The 13,401-nt window shown below is 42.7% G+C and overlaps 1 pseudogene; it reads left to right on the top strand.

Moving 5' to 3' along the window:
- Positions 1-662: 662 nt before the first annotated feature.
- Positions 663-12,388, top strand: LOC118759890 (large ribosomal subunit protein uL6-like; annotated as a pseudogene).
- The last annotated feature ends 1,013 nt before the right edge of the window (positions 12,389-13,401 follow it).

Genomic DNA, 13,401 nt, shown 5'->3' with positions numbered 1-13,401 from the left:
ATTTGGTGCAGCAAAGTTTGGAAATCTTTGCGTCGTTTTTCTTATGCATTTCCCATGAACTTTTTGAAGACCCCCTCATCTATCTTGGATGTCAGTCTCTTGTCATGGCTGTGAACCTGTTTCTTATTTTATTTCATCCCTTTTGGGCCCTCATTCTGTACATAACTGAACCTGTATCAAACATTGTCTGCATAGCTTGTCTTAGTAGCCTTATAAGATTGTGAAATAAATATCTGTTGAGTGGTATTTCTCCATGCCATGAAAAATCAATAATGGAAGACCAGGAAACGATTAGGTTTCAGATTTGGGGCTTGCTATTTGCCTTTAGCAGTGGCCATTTTTCAGGATATAAAGTGGTGTTTACTTTCTTAGCTTACTTTAAGAGTGGTGCCGTGGCATAATAGGTTAATCCTCAGCCTTTGGTGGCAGCATGTCATATGGACACCACTTTATGTCCTGGTTGCTCCACTTCTGATCCAGCTGCTTGCTGGCACTGGGAAGCAGCAGAGGATGGCCCAGGTCCCACATTGAGACTCAGAAAGAGTTCCTGGCTCCTGGCTTTGGATTGGCTCAACTCTGGCTATTGTTGCAATTTGGGGAGGGGACCAGTGAGTGGAAGAACTCTCTGACTCTTCTCACTGCAGCTCTGCCTTACAAATAAAAAATGAAGTCTTAACATATTTTGAATATATCTTCACTCAGGACTCTTTCTGTTAGTAGTATAGCGCAAAATGAAACATATTTAAGCATACTTGTGAAAAAGAGCAGAAAAAAAGTTAATGTTACTCTATACATAGACAAAATGTAGTTAGCATTATCTGGGATTTACGGTAATAATGATAGTTGTCTTTGCAGGAATGAAAACTATCTGCAGAAATCAGACAGTTGACATTCCAGAAAATGCGAACCCCAGTTTGGAAGGGGCACATACCTACTGTAAAGGGATCCAGAGCAATCGTGCAAGGGGACTCTGGGCACATCAGCATAGAACTCAGCTTCCTTGGGAAGAAAAAGAAGAGGTTCCGGGTTGATACGTGGTGGGGAAGTAGAAAGGAACTGGCGAATGTTTGCACTGTGTGCAGTAATGGACATAATATGACCAAGGCGATTACACTGGGTTTCCATTGTAAAATAAGGTCAGCGGATGTTCACTTCCGTGTCAATGAGGTGACTCTGGAGAATTATTCTTTGTTGAAATCTGAAATTTCTTGGGTGAAATGTATATCCAAAGGGTCTGGATGAGGCCAGAAGTTCTCTTTTGAAGTATCTCAGCCCCAGAAAGATGAATTGGTCCTTGTAGGAAATGATATTGAGCTTCTTGCATATTCAGCTACCTTTTTTTATCTATTTTTATTGGAAAGGGAGATTTACAGAGAGAAGTAGAGACAGAATGATCTTCCATTTACCAGCTTACCCTCCAAATGGCCACAATGGACAGAGCTGAGCTGATCTAAAACCAGGAGCTAGGAGCCCCCTTGGGGTCTGCCAAGCAAGTGCAGGGTCCCAAAAAGGGAGCTAGATGGGAAGTGGAGCAGCCAGGACACAAACTAGTGCCATATGGGATGCAAACATTTGCAAATAGAAAACAAGCCAATTGAGCCACTGCTCTGGCTCCAGTGTTTAGCTACTTGGATTCATCCGGGAATTACAGTTAAGAAAGAAGGATATCAGAGAACTTTTGAATGTGGTATCTGTGACTCTGAAAAAGGCACAGTTCAGCAGGTTGATGAATAAGATCTAAAACTTGTTCAGCAATTGAAATGAGAACCTGCATTATGTCTAGGGGTATTTTCATAATGCAGTAAGGTTTCTATTGATTTGGAGAAACCGATAATGTACCATCTACAACAATTAATTGTTGCAGATGGTATATTAATGCTTTTATTTGACCGGGAAGATACTCTGCTGACTCTGCCCTCAGACCAGAGAGGGTCTACCCAATAAGTAGTTGGACTTGTCTGGACTATGGGATGTTGGACTCTATGCTTGGCAAATACTTGCAGGGAGGGAATTTCAACTGAACTTGAACTATGGTTATGCAGCGGGGTGGAGGAACCCACCATGGGGGGAGGGTGAGGGGGAGAATCCCAGATTCAATGTAATTACAACACAATGTTATTAATGAATAAATTTAATAATAAAAAAAGAAACCGGTAATGATAAAATTGATGGTTTCACCATGTATTTGTAACACCATCACCCCCCTTGCAATACTTTAAGATTTTAGTCTTTATAGTCAGGAAATAAGTTTTAGAGTTAAGAGAATTAATATAAAAGAAAAATGATACTGCAATAGCATAACTGCTGTGTGGAGTTATCCCAGTCAAAGTTTGGTTCTTCCAGCTATGTTGAACGTTTAAGAGGGTTGAGGTGTTTATGTGTCATCTAATGTGGCATTGTTTGCAATACAAACGACTGGTCACAGCTCAAACAGCTCTCTATAGGGCCCCCTTTCAAATAAGTTAGACTTCAGTTATACATGGGGATACTCTTGCTCGCTTCTTGCTAGTGACTATTTCCCTTCAGTTGCTCTACTGTTTTCCTCCATGACTTCACAATCACAAGCTTGTATAGAAGAAGGAACTCATTTGCGTCTGTCCTCCCATCTTACAGAAGAAGCTGCAAACTCAGCACGACTGGATATCATGCCCCAAACAGAGCCGTGGAACAAACAGTGTGAAGAGAGAGGATTACATAGAAACCTCCTAATTGAGGAAATGTTTGGGTTTTGGGTGTATGTGTGTGTTTTTTCTCTATCATCAAGCCTGCTTGATCTGTGCTTGAAGACAACGCTTGGCGTTTATGGGTCCCTAAATATGTCAACTCTGGATTACCACAGCATCCTCTTGGCTAGTCATCCAGTGTAATCCTTTCCTGTCAGGTCCATCCTGCACTCTTTTGTGTTACTGATTGTCCTAATATAGACCTCCTCTCAGACATTCTTTTACTCCAGAACGTTCAGCGGCTGCCCTGTTGTCGGTTCTAAATTCTCAAGGATCTCCGTACACTGATCCCATCCTGTCCCTTCACCCTTATTTCCCACACTTCCAACCTGCAGCTGCTCCAGGAAGATCTTCCTATCCTCAGATCTCATGTGAATTCCTGTGGTTCCTATGTTCTTATCTCTCTCTATGCAGATCTAATAGTGCACAGGTCAAAATCCAGCCCAAGCTCCACCTTTTCAATGAAACATTTTGTGATTGTTTTCAACTCCTTACACATGAATATCCACTGCAACATCTTACACACACCCTAACCCCTGTAATGGAGAAAATTCCAAATCTTGGTGGCTCAGCCTCATGTGAATTATACTTGCTGTTCGGTGATGACAGTGTTGGTGTCCTAGTGGTACGGGGTGATGAAGAGATGTTGTCCTTTTTTTTTTCTGGCCATTGAGGGATCCAGAGTGAGGGAACCTCTGCTCTCTTTAACACAGGACTCTCAGAATCATGCAGGGTGTGGGCATCCAGCTGGAAGTTGGAGAAAGAGTGGAGAAGGCACATCTGCCTGTTAGCCACCTCTGTTCAGAAGTGATGTGCTTTAGTACCTTGGCTGGCCAGAGCTAGGCACAGGGCTCCACCTGGTGCTAGGAAAATCCCCCTGGCAGGATGTGTACAACCTTGGAACTGCTGCTGTCCTCCCTGGAAGGGATGAGCAGATCTAGAGAGATGCTGTCTTTGTTATGGAATTCTCCTAATTATTCTGATTTCTACTTGCTTTGTACATACATGCTGCCTTGTTTTGCCCAGCTGTTGCTTTTCCCACTGTAACTAACATTCCATAAATATAGCAAGACAGATGCTTGGTTTTTTAAGTAGCAGTAATTCAACAATCGTTTCTAAACCTCTGGATGCCTAAGGTAGACAGAGAAAGGGAAAGTAACAAATACTCAGGGAGTTTCATGGTTGTCTTTTTTTAGAGCTCATTTATAATGCGTTCTTCACTCCAGCCTCAGAAAGTGAAATTTTAAATTACCTTCAATTTCAGAATAATACTCCTTTCTGCTTTTTTTTTCTTGCACAAAGGATTGAAGGATTTTATTGATTTTAAAAAGCTGAAAAACAGAGAGGCAGCAGGAAAAGACAAAAAATAATTTGTTTCCATATTAGCCCTGAAGGTTTTAAACATTTTTTGAATTTTTACATTTCATGTATTTTGCTACAATAAGAAAAATACACAAGTAAAAAGCCATTGTCTACAAATCAGCTTAGAGCCAAGTAGGAGAGAAAACATACAGAAAAAGCTAAGATATAAGGTACCCAATTCTAACCACCACGATAAAGATACACAAGGGTACTTTCAACAGTTTGCAGGGAGAAAATTGTATCCAAAGCACTGGTCTTCAATTTCCAAATTTCTTATTTATAGGACCCATTTCTGTTTCTAGCTTGTGCTGACTGGTAGGTTCTGGCAGCTCGTTACCTGAGAAATGTGAGTTACTGCGTCCCACGTCCTGCCTGAACTACCTCAAACTCCCATGAACATCTTTTTTTAAAAAAAAATTTATTTTGAATTTTGTGATACAATTCTGTAGAGTCTGGGATCCCGTCCTCCCCAAATTCTTGCCCCCCAGCTGATTTTCTCCTTATTGTTACAATAGTATAGTCCATCAGTTATAGTTCCATCAGTCTGTTAGTTAAGTGTTCTACGACATTGTTGGTACAGTCAATGTCAAACAGTCATCCCATTGTCTAGATATGTGCAACAGTTTCAACTGAAGTTCATCTTTGATTTGGAAGTAGGGATGCATGTTGCATTGTGTCTTCACATTTGGATATGGTAGTTTGAAGTCAGTTTCATCTCAAATAAAATCTAAGACCATGGCTTTCCAGGTTGAATAACTTAGGTGTTGAAATGGTTGTATCTGGGATTCCACAGCCAGCCTCAGCATGAGAAGTGCTTTAAGAGCACCGAGTGCCCAGACCAGCATGCCATGATCTGAAACTTCCGCTTCAGTTACACTGTCTAAATACCCGCTTCTTGAAGAGCAAGAATGCCATGTTCTCCACTGTGAACTTCCTGATCCTCCCAACAAGTTTGTGCAAGGGGTGTTTTACCACCTCTAGTTTACAATACAAGTAGAAACAGAGTTGAAAAACTGGTCTCAAGTTCCTCATATTTTTGCTCTCAAAAAAGAAGAGCAATGGGAGAAAAGAAGGGAAAAAAATAAAAGGAAAAGGAAAATCTTGCCTGCTTCTGTAGGAATAGTTTCTAATTGATGCATTTTGTTTTCCGTTATTTTATGGTATTATTTATTATTATTGCTACATAAAAAAACTAACACATTAGAGCCAACGTGGTATAGTAAGTTAAGCCTCCCCCTCTGGTGTCAGAGTCCCAAATGGATGCCAGCTTGAATTCCAGCTGCTCCACTTCCCATCTAATCTGCCTGGGAAAGCAGTAGAAGATGGCTCAAAGCCTCAGGACCCCGCTCCTTTCTCTGCACCCACTTGGGATACCCCAGAGGAACTCCTGGTTACAGGCTTTGGATCTGCCCAGCTCTGACTGTTGCAGTCTTCTGGGGAGTGAGCCAACTGATGCAAGCCCTCCTCTCCTTCTCCTGTAACTCTGCCTTTTAAATAAAAATAAATAAATCTTTTTTTTTTAAAGTAACACATGTACTGCACATATCACCTGGTGTTGGCCATGATTGACATGTGGACTTTTATTTATACTGTTGGCTTCCCACGCTGAAGATTTTGCAGCTGAACTTAAGCTCTTGTTATTTCGTACATAGATGTTTCTGTATTCCTAATGCATAAGATCAAACACCACTCTCTATAACATAGAGTTCTAGTTTCCTCCCTGTTAAACAGTTGGTTTGTTTGTTGAGATCCAGAAAGGTTGAAGTGTTCTTATCACACACAGGCACAAAATAAATAGAGTGGGAGAACCTTCTGCAGGTTTTAGAAATGTGAAAGTCAGATTGTAGTGATGGTCTCAGGGATATAGAATGATTCCCAAGTTCATCAGAGTATACACATTCAATGTGCATGGATTTGGCATGTCAATCTTACTTCAATAAGGTAGTTTCAAAAACTCTAAAATTCAAATATTACAAACTTAAAAAGATTGAAATAAGGTCTATATAACACATTTTTAGATATGTTTCTTCAATATTTAAAAAATAAATTCATTCATTTTTATTTGATAGATCAGATTTATAGAGAGAAGCAAAGACAGAGAGAAAAATCTCCCATCACTGGTTTACTCCCCAAATGGCCATAATGGCCAGAGCTGAGCTAATCTGACACCAGGAACTGAGGGCTTCATCTGGGTCTCCCACACAGGTGCAGGGTCCCAAGGGCTTGGGCCATCCTCTACTGCTTTTCCAGGCTCCCAGCAAGGAGCTGGATGGGAAGTAGAACAGCCAGAACATAGACTGGAACCCAGGGGATGCTGATGTTTGCAAAGTAAGGATTCCGCCATTGAGCCATTTTGTCTATATTTCTTTTTTTTTTTTTTTTTGAAGATTTATTTATTTTAATTACAAAGTCAGATATATAGAGAGGAGGAGAGCTAGAGAGGAAGATCTTCCGTCTGATGATTCACTCCCCAAGTGAGCACAACGGCTGGCGCTGTGCTGATCCGAAGCCAGGAGCCAGGAACTTCCTCCAGGTCTCCCACACTGGTGCAGGATCTCTAGGCTTTGGGCCGTCCTCGACTGCTTTCCCAGTCCACAAGCAGGGAGCTGGATGGGAAGTGGAGCTGCCGGGATTAGAACCAGTGCCCATATGGGATCCCGGGGCGTTCAATGCGAGGACTTTAGCTGGGCCATCCTCCTCTACTCTCCCAGGCCACAAACAGGGAGTTGGATTGGAAATGGAACACGTAACACTATTATCATTCAGAAAAATTTCCAGTTGCTAGTACTTCCTGAAGGCTGAGCACTTTGAGAGGCTTGGAGACATGCAGTAACATCTATTGGTTTACTGTCTTCCTCCGCACCACCACACACACCCCTGCCGCCAGCCTGATTTTATGTCAGTAACAGTGTGTGGCAGAACAAATGTTGATGGAATTCAGCCTGGAAGGGCCCGGATCATGAAATCAAATCTGGTTTCCATAGATTGCAAGGGCTGCTGCTGCTCTATTTACCAGTCTTATCATTTTCTCTTTAGAGGACCCCCTGGAGTTATGTTTCTCACAACATTATAAGAATGAAAACACAAAGCTTTCAGAGTTTTCCCCCAAACACACATCCTGCTGAGTGCAGGGATGCGGCAGATTGCATCAGCATGATCTGGCCCCCTTAGTTTGATCTCATCCCTGATGGACTCAGTCCGTGCCTTTGTGTTTGCTCACGCAAGGAGATAATTACACCTGTTCCTTCTCTATCTCAGAGGGCTGTTACAGACATGCATTTTAAGAAGTGTATAAAGCTGCCTGAGAAGCGAGATCACAAGAATAAGCATTGTCATTACGGTGGGCCCTGCAAAGCTTAAGTATTTCTGGTCCTCAGTAAAAGGATACAAAAGCATGATGGTGTTCAGTTTCCTTCAATGGAAGTTGACTCTGCTCTGTGAGGTCCCCCAACTCCCTTCGGTGTGTGTACAAAGAAGGATAGGGTCTGGAGAACAAAAATGAATCCCCACAATAGGGATCTCAACACTTCATTTCCTTTTAGCTCCTTTGGGTTCAGTTTTGAAGCTAAGGACAGCTCAAGGAGGGACCTGGGGCAAGCTGCTACCCTGGAACCCCACTGGGCACCCTTTCCCCATCTCCTACCTTTCTGATTAATATGCTTTCCTAAATATTTAATAATCACCTCTCATACACAAAGGTCAGTTTGCTTATTTCCTATCCGGTCAATTGTGTAAGAGACAAAGCTAGTAAAGATATATAGGATGTAACAGTTTCTTGCAAAGTATTTTACCCATTATTAGACTTTCACTATCTTTTTCTGTTATGTTTTTGTATTACTGTTATTTTTAAGATTTATTGATTTTCTTTGAAAATCAGAGTTAGAAAGATATTCTGTCTGTTGGTTCACATCCCAAATGGCCATAATGGCCAGTGCTGGGCTAGCCTGAAGCCTGAGTCAGAAGCTTCTTCTGAGTCTCCCATGTAGGTGCAAGGTCCCAAGGCCTTGGGCCATGCTGTGCTGATTTCCCAGGTCATTATCAGGGAGCTGGATTAGAAGTGGAGCAGGGGGGACTCAAGTCAGTGAACTTAGGGAATGCTGTTGCTGCAGGATGGGGATTAATGTGTCATGCCACTGTGCTGGCACCAGTGTCATCATTTCAAAAAAAAGATTTATTTATTTTTATTGGAAAGACAGAATGGAGGAGAGACAGAGAGGAAGATCTTCACTCCCAGAGTGGCTGTAGCATCTGGAGCTGAGCCAATTCGAAGCCAGGAGTCAGGAACCAGGAGCTTCTTCCAAGTCTCCCGCGCAGGTCCCAACGCTTTGGGTGGTGCTCAATTGCTTTCCTAGGCCACAAGCAGATGGCTGGATGGGAAGCAGGGCCACCGGGATTAGAACCAGTGCTCATATGGGATCTTGGCATGTGCAAGGCAAGGACTTTAGCTGCTAGGCTACCATGTCATTTTTTCCCCTACAATTTATTTTACCTAAAAGACAGAAAGAGAGAGAGAGATTGAGAGAGAAATCTTCCATTTGCTGGTTTATTCATCACATGGCTACAGCAGGCAGGGCTAAACCAGGACTCCCTCTGACTTTCCCACATGGGAGGCATTAGCACTGGTTAGATTGAAAGTGGGGCAGCCGGGACTCTGGCATTGGATAGCAACGTTGCAGGTGCCTGCTTAACTTTCTGGACCGCAACAGGGGTCCCTTTCAGTGTCTTAGGAAAAGGAAAGCTGAAAATTAGTGACACGAAATCAACAGTGTGGGAAAAACAGGGAGAAAAAAACTTAGCAAATACTTGTCCATATAAACTCAGAAATCCCAGGCACTTTGGCAATGTTTAGAAAGTCTCATTAAAACCTCAGCTTGTTTTTGGTGCCAAAACATTTTGAAATGCAGGCATATAATGAGTCTTTAGAAGATTCATGGAAAGAGGTATTATTTTTAAAATGAGAAAATTAAAAAAAAACAGCTATTTTGCATCAAAAATAAACTTTTCCTTCCACTTTCTGAACCCACCCGCCAGGTTCCAGTTTCACCTGTTACTGACCTCATCCCCAATGGGCACCATCAGTGCCCCGGTCCTTGGAGAATGCCTAAGCAGTACAGCCAACTTCCTGAGCCCTGTGTGGCGTTGGGACCCACACAGCATTTCTGTGCTCTGCACACAGTCTCCGCATTCAGATGTGGGAACCTATCCCACTTGGAAGCCACTTTATCTGCCAGAAGCCCTCTTGTAACTTCGTAACATCTCTTTGCAATATCAGAGATCCATGGGAGGAGGTAGGCTTTAACGTTCACCCCCAACCTAGAATGAACATGCAAATATGTGTGGGGGAAGGAGGACATCAGTGGACTTGGCCTCCTGAGACATCTGGGTCTTTATATAACTCCATTTGAATCTGCTGGTGGGATTATTAATCACTGCCTCCATGGAAGAGACATTATAAAAAAGGCAGAATACAGAAGGGTTCATTTGTCTGGTTTGCATGTAATTGACAAGGAAAGTTAAGGTTTTACTGACATGGAGGAAAACCTTAACTCAGGCATCCAAGACTAAACATGAGCAATGCTGCTTGAACTGGAAATTGAATAGAAGAACTGGAACCACATCAAAGAACTCTCAGGTTAAACAGTGGTCTGTGAGTTAACACATATGTGGATTTTTTTCCTTTGGACAAGGACCTGGGCAAGGGGTTGGGAATGGGCAGAGAAAGGTTTAGAGGAACAGAGAGAGTTAGAGAAAGAGAGAAGGCTAATCTTTCACCTACTGCTTCACTCTTCAGATGGCTCCAAAGGCCAGAGCCAACTGGGTACAGGGGCCCTAGTACTTAAGCCAACCTCTGCTTCCTTTCCAACAGTGCTAGCAGGAAGCTGGAGAGAAACCAGGAGTTAGGCTAGACGCGAATTAGCACTCCGAAACAGGATGCAGGCATTTTCCCTAGTTTTCTCTGTAGTATTTCTTATTCAACCACACAGGGCATCTCTAACTGGTAAGATCTGACAATTTATGATTGTCTCCTGTGCTGTTCCCCACCTTTGAATTTAGTGACCAGGATTTTGGGGATTATTTTAGCGTTGCTATAATTAAATAATCATAGAATGGTGTGTAAGCAAAAAAAAGGACCTTGAGCCTCAGAGACCAGTTTCTTTCACGTTACAAACAAGAAAACTAAATCTAGCAAACTTAGATGACTTGACCAAGGTCTCATAGCTGGGGTGGCTTCAAAGCTTCAGCTCTGTTAACTTTTGGGCAAGTGCACTATACATCATTTTATTGCTGGCTTAAACAAAACAAAACCTGAAATTCTGTACTCTCCTGAGACTCAGCCAAGCTTCTCATGGACAAGGTGTAAATATCACACTTTGGCAGGGGGTTTTGATTTGATCAAAGCCTACCAGGACAGGGAACTCTGCTATCTGCTCCCAGGGGTGGACACAGATTAGATGGACAATTGGGAAGCTGGAGGCCCCGAAGGAGGCGATGGCGCATTACAGGCTATGGCTGGTCATTAGCACTGACCGTCTGATGGACTCCTGATTCCTGACAAAGGGAACAGTGTCTCTTTGCATTGCTGACTTTCTTCTCTGTGGCTTGTCTTCCAGCAGACCTGGAGACTATTTTTTAAAAAAAGATTTGTTCAGTTATTTGAAAGGCAGAGTGTGGGCAGGGTGAGGGACGAATATAGACGGTGGTCTTCTATTCACTGGTTTATTCCCCAGTCACAAAGGCTTCAGCTGGGCCAAGCCAAAGCCACAGGGCAGGAATTCCACTTGAGACTACCATGGGGATGGCAGGGACTCTGGAGCCTTCCATGGGGATGGCAGGGACCCTTCAACCTTCCATGGGGATGGCAGGGACCCTTCAACCTTCCATGGGGATGGCAGGGACCCAAGCACTTGGGCATACTATTGGTTTCTCAGGTGCTTTAGCAGGGAGCTGGATCAGAAATGCCATAGCCAGGGCTCAAACCCGCACTGTGATATAGGATGCCGCTGGCGGCTTAACCTGCTGTGTCCCAGATGGGTCTTGAATCCAACAGATTATCTTGCTAAAGAAACAAACAAACAAACAAAAATTCTGTGATGGAGGAGGTAGCCTCAAACTTTGGCCAGGGTGTATAATTTTGAGAATGAAAAGGCTTTCGATGAAATATTTTTTAAAAAATTTAAACAAAGGGGGAACATGAAAACAACTCACACAATTTTTCTACAAATCTCAATACTTCCATACATTAAAATTATTTTCAGAAAGTCACGGGTTTGCAGAGGACTGATGCGTGGCCGTGTTTGGTGAGCACACTGCAGTCCTGTTTTGCATGAGCTGGGCCAGTTTCTATTCCTCCAAGGTGGTCTGTGTTATTAGCATGTCCCTACTCATACTGGAAAGTTCACAGGTTCAGGTTACCTTTTTTTTTCCTGGTATCATAAAATCCTTTTTCAAAAAGGGTTTTATATCTATCTATCTATATATCTATCTATCTATATATATATCTACGGTTGTTTCTTTTTTATCTCAGATCAAATCGTGTTCCTTCTGTATATTGTGATGCACCTAAGGTAAATAAAAAATAAACCACATTTCACACAATAAAAGAAGCTCTTTAGGGAAGATCTGTAGGTAGCTAATTAGTCTGTGTGGCTTCCTAGAACTTTGATTTGTGTTTGTAGGAACTATTTGGAGCTAGGACCAAACACCCTCAAAGAGATAAGCATAGGGACTGGTTGGGGAGAAACTGAGGGAGGGAAGACACGCACTTGGAGTTCTGGAATCAGGAGCCATTCCCAGCCCTTCTGAGCCAAACTGAGTGGAGGACACAGCAGCTGAAAAACAAATTTGGAGCCACCAACAGGTGAAAATGCCACTTTCTTAGTCATGAAAGACGTCTTGCTGTTAAAATCATCTGCAATATATACTTGGTATAAAATCTTTTCCCAGAATACCAGTCCTTGTGATTCAACAACTGAAAGTTAGCTCTGTATGCTCCCTCTCCCCACCATTGATACTCACCCAAAGACCACCCAAGCCACCTGAACTGGAGCCTGACTGTACCCTGAGAACAGAGGATTGGATTTTAATCCAGTTTGTTTTTCCCAACAGCACGATAATGCCCCACTTTTGAGAGGCTGATTTCTTACTTTCTGTTTTTTCCAGACCATGGACTGGGGGAAACTGGGAACTGGGAATGGGGTTGCTGGGTGCTGTGGGAACCAGTTGCTGCCGGGGCTCTCAGCTTTGATGAAGGCTGTTTTCAGGCAGAGATGGAGCTCGGGGACGAGGCTGTTGGAGTTGAATGAGTGAATTCACAGATTATCTTTGATGTTTAGAAACTTCAAAGATGTAAGTCAATGTACAGAACACAAGGTGACTGGTTGTCCACAATCTGCCCCACACACATGGGTCTCTACATGGGCTTTTTTCAGAAAACTCCATGATATTGCATGAAACTTATCAAGGGGTTTATGAAAGCATTGTATACTTTAAAAAAAAAGAAAATGTTTTTGTGATAGATAGGCATTCCTTGTCATTAAAAATTTCCCTATGAAATACAATCCAATAGTTGAGACGAAAAGTGTAGCTTAATTTTTTCCCCCCTGGGCCAGTTCATGGAAATTTCCTACTAAAGAGAAAAGGTAGTCATTTAAGAGATACAACTTTCCATCATCTTCTACTTGACTATGGTTTATTTATAGCTAGTTTTAGAGAATTAACTTCAAGGACCAAAAGGTTAATATGTACAGTAACTTTCTTTAGGGTTTTACGGTAGAGTGGAGGACAATGCTCAGCCCGCCCTAATGTGGACTGGTTGGTGTTGTGGCCCAACTCAGCCTATCCTGCAACCCATCCTGGTTCTCACATCTGCCAGTGGGAGTTTTGAACTGGCTCAGCCTGGCCTGCTTGCAGACCTGACCCACATATATGCTGGTGGGTTCTGTAACCTGGCCTGATGTGGGCTGCTCCCAGCCTTGGTTCTTGCACTAACCACCAGGGATTGAATGCTGACAGAACAGTGCCCCAAGCTCCTCTGTCAGGTCTCCTCCCCGTGGCAGATATTGCACACACAGGTGAGTCCTTGGCCCAGACTGACCTAGTACACCTCCTGTCCTGAAGGCACTTGTTTTTGAAATGCAGAGTGACAGAGAGAATCTTCCAGCCTCTTCCAATCGCCTCAATTTAGCCATTCATACACCACCTTCCTGATTTTGGCCACATTTTTCTTCTACCTTGGTTATTCTGAGTTCAATATTAATCTTCTCTTTTTAAATTTATTTGAAAGGCAGTGTTAGAGAGAAAAAGGAAAAGAGATCTT

Source organism: Ochotona princeps, chromosome 32 (assembly GCF_030435755.1).
Source record: "Ochotona princeps isolate mOchPri1 chromosome 32, mOchPri1.hap1, whole genome shotgun sequence".
NCBI classification, from domain to species: domain Eukaryota; kingdom Metazoa; phylum Chordata; class Mammalia; order Lagomorpha; family Ochotonidae; genus Ochotona; species Ochotona princeps.
This window is presented reverse-complemented; position numbering and strand designations above follow the sequence as displayed.